This window comes from Salvia hispanica, chromosome 5, assembly GCF_029641045.1.
Source record: "Salvia hispanica isolate PSC_SH4W2 chromosome 5, Shi_PSC_v1, whole genome shotgun sequence".
NCBI lineage: Eukaryota > Viridiplantae > Streptophyta > Magnoliopsida > Lamiales > Lamiaceae > Salvia > Salvia hispanica.
Window position 1 is genome coordinate 40,891,976 of NC_142696.1, and position 9,518 is coordinate 40,901,493.

Here is a 9,518-nt window from a genome sequence, read left to right on the forward strand (position 1 = left end):
ACTCACCGCACATCTCGACGGTGAACCCGCTCATGCTATAGTCTCGAACCCACGACGGAGGTCGATCGATATCAAAACGAATGTACTCGGAGTTCTACCTACGTTCTCTGGACGAAGGAACGAATGCCCTTATGAATTTTTGAACGAGTTCAGTAAACTATGCAGCATTCAAAAGCGACCCAACGAGGCGACGGAGGAGGACTACCGTCTACGAGCAATCCCGTTTGCTCTCAAGGAGAGATTTCGGAAAAAGGGTCTCAATTCGCAGGCCTTTCGAAATTTAGGATTAAATTCGCCGACCTTTCGAAATATGGGGTCGTGGCATGCGAATTTTTCGCGATAAGGGATTTTCGAATTTTTACATGTTTTGTTTTATTTTTTCTTATTATTGCTTTCACAATATATATGAATGGACAATATTATCCCTAAATTCTCACCTTTTTAATGGAGTATTTTTTATTCCAATTTATTTTCTTAATTCCAACTTCATCGCCAGCGAACTACTGAAAGCTCCAAAGCTCCATTTCTTAATCCCTCTCTCTCCCTGTCCGATTCCTCTGCACACTAAGGCCAAATTTCTTCACAATTGCATAAACCACTCAATTGGTAATCGAACTGCAAAGGTATATCTTTATCTCTCCCACCATCCAATTCCAATTTTCTTTCATGTGCTTGCATCCATGTAATCTGTAAACTGAATTGAATTAATCGAACAACCCAAAATTAGAGTCAAACCTTAAAGAATGTGGAATTGAATTAAGAACTTGGCACCGGGAAGCCTGCGACGACAGCAGTTTGACCGCGGCTAGCAATAGCGGCTACCCTCACCGGACAGCAGCAGGTGACCTGTAGCGAACAAGAAGAGGCGGCGAGATCTTCCTTTAAGAGAGGAGATCGAGAGGGATGTTGAGAATCTAGCTTGCTGGACAGAGGACGCAATCGCGTTAAGAGGGTGGGGGAATTTGAGTTTTTGTAATTGATTTTTTCCATATGGATCGGAAGTGAGAGAGAAAGGGGTGGACGACAGCTAACGGAGGATGAGAATGAGGGTGGAGGCGGCGGTGATGAGCTGTGATCTGCAACTTAGGTGAAAATAAAATTAGAGAAAAAAGAATTAAAATTGTAGTGAAAATATTAAGGATAATTTGGTCCATTCATTAATATTGTGCAAAAAATATTGATAACAAAAATGATTAAGTATATAAAAATTCGAAAATCCCTTATTCCGAAAAATTCGCATGCCACGATCCCATATTTCGAAAGGTAAACTAATTAAATCCTTAATTTCGAAATGCTTGCGAAATTGGACCCTTTATCCGAAATCTCTCGCTCTCAAGGGGGAGGCGAATATTTGGCTGCTAAGGCTCTCACCGGACTCGATCAACACATGGAAAGACTTTAAAATAGAGTTTTTGGACTATTTTTTTCCGTCCAACAAGACGAATGCCTTGAAAAAGGAGATTCAGGAGTGCAAGCAGGAGTACGATGAGTCTCTGAGTTCTTATTGGTCCCGATTCAAGGGGCTGCTAGATGCTTGTCCGAACCACAGGATGATAGAAGCAGAGACCTACTATCTGTTCTACGAAGGTGCAAATCCTGAATCAAAGGACCTGATGAACTCCTCGAGCGGGGGAAATTTTACCAAGAATAAAGCAAGTGAAGCCAGGGAAACTTTGGGAAGGCTGATCGAGGCGAAGAAGGCCTATGATAACCCGCGAAGCATATTGAGGAGAGGATCAGCCAATGTAGTAATGGAGCAAGATGACAAGAAGGTGGAAGATAGGATCGATAAATTGGAGAAAGCCTTGCTAAATGCAATTGAGAAATACAATCCGCATGCTCCAGTGGAAATTGAGAAACCCCCTGGTCAAGAGGAAAGACAACTTCAGCCGTATTACAGTCAGCCCTGTGAAGGGGAGTGCCAAGCTCAGGCAAATTCGATGGGAAGTTGGAATCCCGACGGAAGTTGGAACCAAGGAAGACAGAGGGATGCTCCATGGAGGACTCACCCAAACTTTAGGTGGACTGACCATGATCAAGGCCAGCCACCCCCACTTCAGCTCACGAATTATGCACACCCTCCGGAGAGGCAGTCCAACTGGTCAGGAAAAGGTCAAGAGGGGCAATTGCAGCTGGGGTACAGGAATCAGGACCCTACTAATTGGGAAAATAAGAATCAGAACAATCCAGGGAGCTCCTATGTGCCACCTCATCAGAGAAACAACCAAGGGAACTACCAGAATTCCCAACCAAATCATCAAGGGAATCAAGGGTCTAGTAACCAATACAACAATCATCAAGGGAATTATCGTCAGAACCAAGGTCAAGGACCAAATTCTGGTCAATTCAACTCCAGGCCACAGAGGAGTTTGGATGACATGGTCCACGACCTAGTGAATTCACAGCAGTTCATGCAGAATAACCTGCACTCCAATAATCACGTGGTGCACAAATTACAAGACGCTCAGTCTGAACATAAAGCCGCCATGGATATGATGGCAAAGCAACTGTCCCAGATTGCAGTCTCCTTGAATGAGATGCGGGGAAATGAAGGGAAACTTCTTGCCACCGTCAAACCGCCAGACCGAGCAAACATTAGTCAAATCACCTTGAGATCTGGGCGGGGTTATGAAGGGCCGACGTTGGAAATTGATGAGGAAGTGCCTATGCAGGCTAGTGAAGGAAAAAAGAATCAGCTGCATCAAGAGGATAGCTCTCGACCCAGGGAAATCCTTGTTCAGGAAGACCTCCAGAAGGGAGATTTAGGGGGATCCCTACCTCGACCAAGGGACCCATTCTTCCTAGACCCAGAACCTGAAGAAGTGAGCAAGGAAGGAAACAAGGGAGTTGATTAAACCCAGGCTGGGACTTCCACAAATGCAGTAAAGCGAGCAAAACCATTTCCATACCGAGGGGAAGCGAAGAAGAAAAAAGATGATACAGAGGATCTCATGGAGATTTTTAGCAAGTTGGAAATCAACCTGCCATTCTTGCAAACCCTAAGAATGCCTGCTTTCAGCAAGTTCATCAAGGAGTTCATTGCAGGGAAGACCAAGCCAGATGGGAAGATTGTGATCGGGGAGAATGTGTCTGCTGTGATACAAAAGAGAAGGATGCCCTCAAAATGCACCGACCCAGGTATGTTCACATTACCCATCTCTCTAGGGGACATCAAAGTCGAGCATGCTATGTGTGATCTAGGGGCGTCTATTAATGTTTTACCGCTTTCGATCTATAAGAAATTGACTGGAGTAAGGATGGTTGCTACCAAGGTAGTGATCCAGTTAGCAGATAGAACTTGCATCTGCCCTGAAGGAGTGTTGGAAAATGTTATAGTCAAAGTGCATGATTTTCTATATCCTGCTGATTTTTATGTGATCAAGATGATTGATAATGAGTCTGCTGAGTCTAGTGGTGTACTTTTAGGGAGACCATTTTTGCGTACCGCTAACACCATTATCGATGTCTTCGATGGAACAATTTGCTTGAATTATAACGGGGAGAAGTATACTTTTAGCATAGATGAAGGGATGAAAAGGCCTTTAGATGTTGAGAATCTCTATGCTATTGATGTTATTAACCCCCTGGTCCAAGAATATCTTGAGACAGAATTGATACAGGAACAAATTGACAACTCAGAGTTGAGTCATTCAATTGACAGAGAAGTTGTAGGATGGTGTGCAGCAATGAACACAACAGAATTGACAGATGAGGAATTCACGGAGGCCATTATGGAGTTTTGCAAGAGTCCCGAGTCAGCCAAATCTAAGGGATCGGCTCACGTGGCTAGTCTGGAGAAATCTCCTGGGTCTGGGAAGGAGGCATTACCAGAAATTGCGGACAAAAATCCCCTGCCCCAGGAGACGAATGGAACAAAGAAGGAACTGAAGACGCTTCCACCAGGCCTCAAGTACGCTTACTTGGAGGAAAATGAGACATTTCCGGTAATAGTCAACAGCAACCTGACCAAGGAGCAAGAGAATGAGTTATTGGAAGTAATCAAAAGAAACAAGAAAGCAATAGGGTGGACTCTCTCAGATTTGGTAGGAATAAGTCCGAATCTTTGTATGCACCACATTCGGCTAGAAGAAGGTGCGAAGGCTCATCGAGATGCACAACGGAAATTGAATCCGAACATGCGAGAGGAGGTCCTAAAGGAGGTGTTGAAATTGCTTGCCCTAGGGATCATCTACTCCATTCCAGACAGCGAGTGGGTCAGTCCTGTCCATATGGTACCAAAAAAGTATGGAATACAGGTTGTTAAGAATGAAAAGAACGAGCTGGTGCCCACTAGACTAGTGACAGGGTGGAGGATGTGCATCGACTACAGGAAGTTGAACGAAGCCACAAAGAAGGATCATTTTCCCCTACCTTTCATTGATCAGATGCTAGAAAGACTGGCTGGCAAACAGTACTTTTGTTTCCTTGATGGATACAGTGGCTATTTCCAAATCTACGTTAATCCAGAGGACCAAGGGAAAACCACATTCACGTGCCCCTTTGGTACCTATGCATACCGAAGAATGTCGTTTGGATTGTGTAATGCACCGGGAACTTTCCAGCGGTGTATGATGAGCATTTTTTCGGATCTATTGGAAGTATGCATTGAGATATTCATGGACGATTTCACCGTATATGAGAACTCATTTGATACTTGTTTGGCCAGCCTTGATCTAGTGTTACAGAGATGCCAAGAGAAGCATTTAGTATTGAATTTCAAGAAATGTCATTTCATAGTGACTGAAGGCATTGTCCTGAGTCACGTGGTTTCTGAGAGAGGTATACAAGTAGACAAAGCAAAGGTGGATATGATATCAAAGTTACCATACCCTACGAATCAAAAAGAGGTGAGAGGCTTCCTAGGTCATGCAGGGTTTTATAGGAAGTTTATCAAGGATTTCGCAAAAATCACGCAACCACTCACTCGGTTGTTACACAATGATGTGGAATTCGTCTTTGACGAAGGATGCAAAAAGGCATTCCAGTTGCTTAAGGACAGGTTAGTGTCAGCACCGATTATCAGAGAACCAGACTGGAACCGTCCTTTCGAGATAATGTGTGACGCGAGTGATTTTGCTGTGGGAGCTGTCCTAGGACAGAAAATTGATGGAAAAAGCTATGTGATCTTCTATGCTTCCAAGACGCTGAATCAGGCTCAGAAGAATTATGACACCACGGAGAAGGAAATGTTGGCTGTCGTATACTCGTTTGAAAAATTCCGACCCTACCTCCTTGGGTCGAGGGTTATAGTTTTCACGGATCACGCAACAATAAAGTACTTACTGGCTAAGAAGGAGTCAAAGCCGAGATTAATCCGATGGGTGTTACTCTTGCAGGAGTTTGATTGGGAAGTAAGAGACAAAAGAGGAACGGAGAATAGAGTAGCTGATCACTTGAGTAGAATACATCAAGGGGAAACAGAAGAGGCCATACCCGATGCCTTCCCTGAGGAGCATTTGTACTTTCTGGAAAAATTTCCTTGACCACTTAACTGTGAAGCAGTTTTAGCTTTAACCGGTCTAGGGGAATCGGATAAGGGGAAGCGCACACTGAACGCAGAACCGTGGTTTGCTGATTTAGCCAACTACTTGGTCACGGGAGAGATGCCAAGTTCAGACGAAGTTTCCCGGGCCCAGAGGATGAAGATTAGAAGCGAAGCTAAATATTACTTTTGGGACGACCCTTACCTGTGGAAAATGTGCTCAGATCAAGTGATTAGACGCTGCATTCCCGAATGGGAGCAAAAGGATGTGTTAATTCATTGCCACACTTTGGCATGTGGAGGTCACTTTGGACCGAGGAAGACAGCGAGGAAAGTTCTGGACAGCGGTTTTTATTGGCCGACGCTAAATAGGGATGCCTTTGAGTTCTGCCAATATTGCGAGAGGTGCCAACAGACAGGGGGAATTTCAAGGAGGGACGAGATGCCTCAGGTCCCGGTGATCGTGTGTGAAATTTTTGATGTGTGGGGAATGGACTTTATGGGACCGTTCCCATCATCTTGTGGGAACACGTATATATTGGTTGCAGTAGACTATGTGTCCAAGTGGATAGAAGTTAAGGCCACCACAACATGCGAATCGAAGGAGGTGGCAAAATTTTTGAAGGCCAATATTTTCAACAGATATGGAGTTCCTAGGGCCATCGTCTCAGATCAAGGAACTCATTTCTGTAATCGTACCATCGAGGCTCTGATGAAGAAATATAATGTCCACCATAGAGTGTCAACTCCGTACCATCCCCAGTCTAATAGCCAAGCAGAGATTTCTAATCGCGAGATCAAGGCGATATTGGAGAAAACAGTTAATCCGTCGAGGAAGGACTGGAGCAAGAGGCTCGGTTACGCATTGTGGGCCTACAGAACTGCTTTTAAAACGCCTATTGGAATGTCGCCTTACAGGCTTATATTTTGGCAAGATGTGCCACTTACCTGTTGGTATTGAGCACAAGGCGTACCAGGCAGTGAAAGAGTTGAACATGAAAGCTACAGCTTGCGAAGAAGAGAGGAAGTTACAATTGCAAGAATTGGAGGAACTTCGGCTGGAGTCATTTGAGTCTGCCATGTGGTACAAAGAAAGGACGAAGTTATGGCATGATAAGAATCTTCGGGTCAAGGAACTTCATGTGGGACAGAAGGTGCTCCTTTTCCAATCGCGACTCAAGCTAATGCCAGGAAAATTGAAGTCTAAATGGATCGGCCCATATACCATCGTCGGCATCCGCGCAAACGGAGCAGTGGAGATCCAGGGAAGTGCTCCTAACTCTTTCCCTTTTCTTGTTAATGGTCATAGAGTGAAAGTCTATAGGGATAATTCCGAGTTGTGTGTGGTGGACGAAGTTCTACTACATGCACTCCCAACTATCGCCTAGACGGACGAGGAGATATTCTCGATGAATTCCTGGGTCAAGTAATAGGTTAACAATTTTGAAAATACAAACTGAACCAGGGAATCTCGGGAAAACTCTAAAGAAGTGTGTAAATAGTTTAATTACTTTTCAAACTAAAGAAAATCCAAAAATATTTTCGAAGCACCAGACTCCGAAGGAAACCGATACTTTATACTCTAACCTTGACCTGGGGGTCTGGAACCTTCAATTTTTTTATTAAGTGTAGGGTCATGATCAAGGGAATCATCTAGAGGAGAATCTGAAGGAAGAAGTCAAGGAAAACTTGAAGGAAGAGGTCAAGGAAGGACGGAGATAATTTGAATTTCAAAATCTGCCGATAATTATAGAAGTTGTACGGTTGCTTACATCATGCCTGCAACTGCACCATCCTTTCATCAGAAAAGCAACCGTCGCTTCTCTCTCTCTCCAATAATCCCAAATCGACGAAAAACTGAATTTACTCTCCCTTCTCTCTACTTTCATTCTCTCTCTCTAGAAAACAAACCCTAACCCAAATTCGACCCAGTTTTTTTTGTCAATTTCAGATCTGCAGTGATGGATTCAACCCAACTCACCGGAAGTTCACAAAGAACGGTGTACGACCCAGCCCTGTTAGCGGAATTGACGCAGAAATTGGGGAGCGTCGAGAAAGCAAAAGAAGTATATGTCATGTTCGCCGCTAGCCTGATGACGTCCGCGCCGGTCGTACCACCACTGATAATTCCGGCAGACTCGCCTGCACAACCGGCGAATCTTCGTGAAGAAAGGCCCGCAAGATTCTGAATCTCAACACGCAGAAACCGCTTCACAGGAGGCGGAGGAAGAGGAGGCGGTGCACGAACGGCCGGAGGAGGATAGACCAACAAACGGCGGAACAGATGAAGAGACAGAGAAGCATGGTGACGAGAACCCTAGTTTTGAGGGAAAGGAAGATGGTGAGGGGGAAACTCCTGTTTTAGATGAAGTTGTGGAGGGGGCAACCCCTATTGTGGACAGTACGATTGAGGGGGAAACCCTTATTGTGAAGGATGTTGCTGAGGGGGAAACCCCTTTGGAAACTGGGGATGAGACCCCAACTGATTTTAGGGGTGCGACCCCTGAATTCGTGGAAGAGGGGGCGACCCCAAGTGGTGTCTGGGGGGAGAATCCCATTTATATTGAGAGGGCGACCCCGAGAGTGGAACGTGAAGGGGAAACCCCGGAAAAGTTGTTTGAAGAAGCAGATCTACTTGCGACTGGAGTACCGGAGCCCGAGGGAGGGCTGAAATTGATTGTGGACCTGGTGGGTGACCAGGATGAAGATGAACCCAAGATAGACGAGAGGGCCAAAAGGAGGCGCACCAGGAGGAGTCTTCTCGATGAAGTCGATGACTTAGTTCCTGATGCTGCGGAGGCAGAGGAACGCCGCCTGGCCAAGGAAAGGGCGAGAAAAGGGAAGGCGGCGGCGACCTCATCTACTCGGTCAAGGAAAGCTCCCTCCGTCAAGGAGGTCGAGGAGACCCTTTCCCCTATGACCGAGGATCCCTCTGTCGAGAAACAAGACGAGCCCATCCCTGAGCCCGATTATGAATCTGAAGAAGCTGAAGAAGAGCCTATTCCAGGACGTCCGGAAGTCTGGCTGACTAAAGAGCTGCTAGAGGAGATGAGGCAGTTCGACGACCAGAAGAGGGCCGCAGTGTACAAGGAAAGATGTAGCGCTAGGAAGATGGCCAAATCTGGGAAGCAGTACAGCTCAAGGGAGTTTAAAATGATTGCATGTGACAAGGAATTCCGCGCTTGTATCTATTCGATAGGATTTGAGTGGTTACTACAGCACAGCCAGGAGAGGGTGCCCGTGGATCTAGCAAGGGAGTTTTTCTCCACCTTTCGTTTAAAAAACACCACTGATCTTGACGCGGATTCAATAACGTTCAGGCTTTTTAATGATGAATATGAGATGAGCATCCGGGAATGGTCTCTGCGAATGGGGTTGTTTACCCAAGCCGAGGATGAAGAGGGGGCATGGAATGAAAGGATGATTGGAGTGCCGAATAACACGCCCGGTTTCAAGGTGCAAACGGCATGGGAACTGATCACTCACCCCAAGGTGGGAACATTTAAGTCCAGCTACTCCAAAGCCTCTCACATCGAAGACCGAATTCTCCGCTTTGCTCAGACGTTTGTCAGTTACAACTTGATGGGAACCGCTAATTCAGCTCTTACAACTACCGACCTCTACTTCACATGGTGCATGGCGAAAGGCGTGAAGGTGCACCTAGGCTATTGGCTGGCTCAGGCATGCCACCAAATGACGAGCAACCCTGCGCGTCATATGTATACCTGCCACCTCCTTGGCGCCTACCTCCAACGAAACATAGAAATGAAGATTGCCAAGGCCGCTCCGTTGGTAGTCATGTGCGAACCCCCGGAGGTGTTCAGTGTTGATTATTTTTTCTACAATGGGTTGCTGCAGACTCATGGCGCCAAGACCCTCTTCTACTCGTTAGGAGACAAGGTAAAAGCAGAGCCTGAGGAAGCCGAGGAAGTCATGCCAAGTGAAGAGGTTGAGGAGCTACGTAAGGAAGTCCAGGATGTGAAGAAGGAGATGCAGTTAATGAGGAAAGAAATGATAAAGGAACTTGGTGGGATCA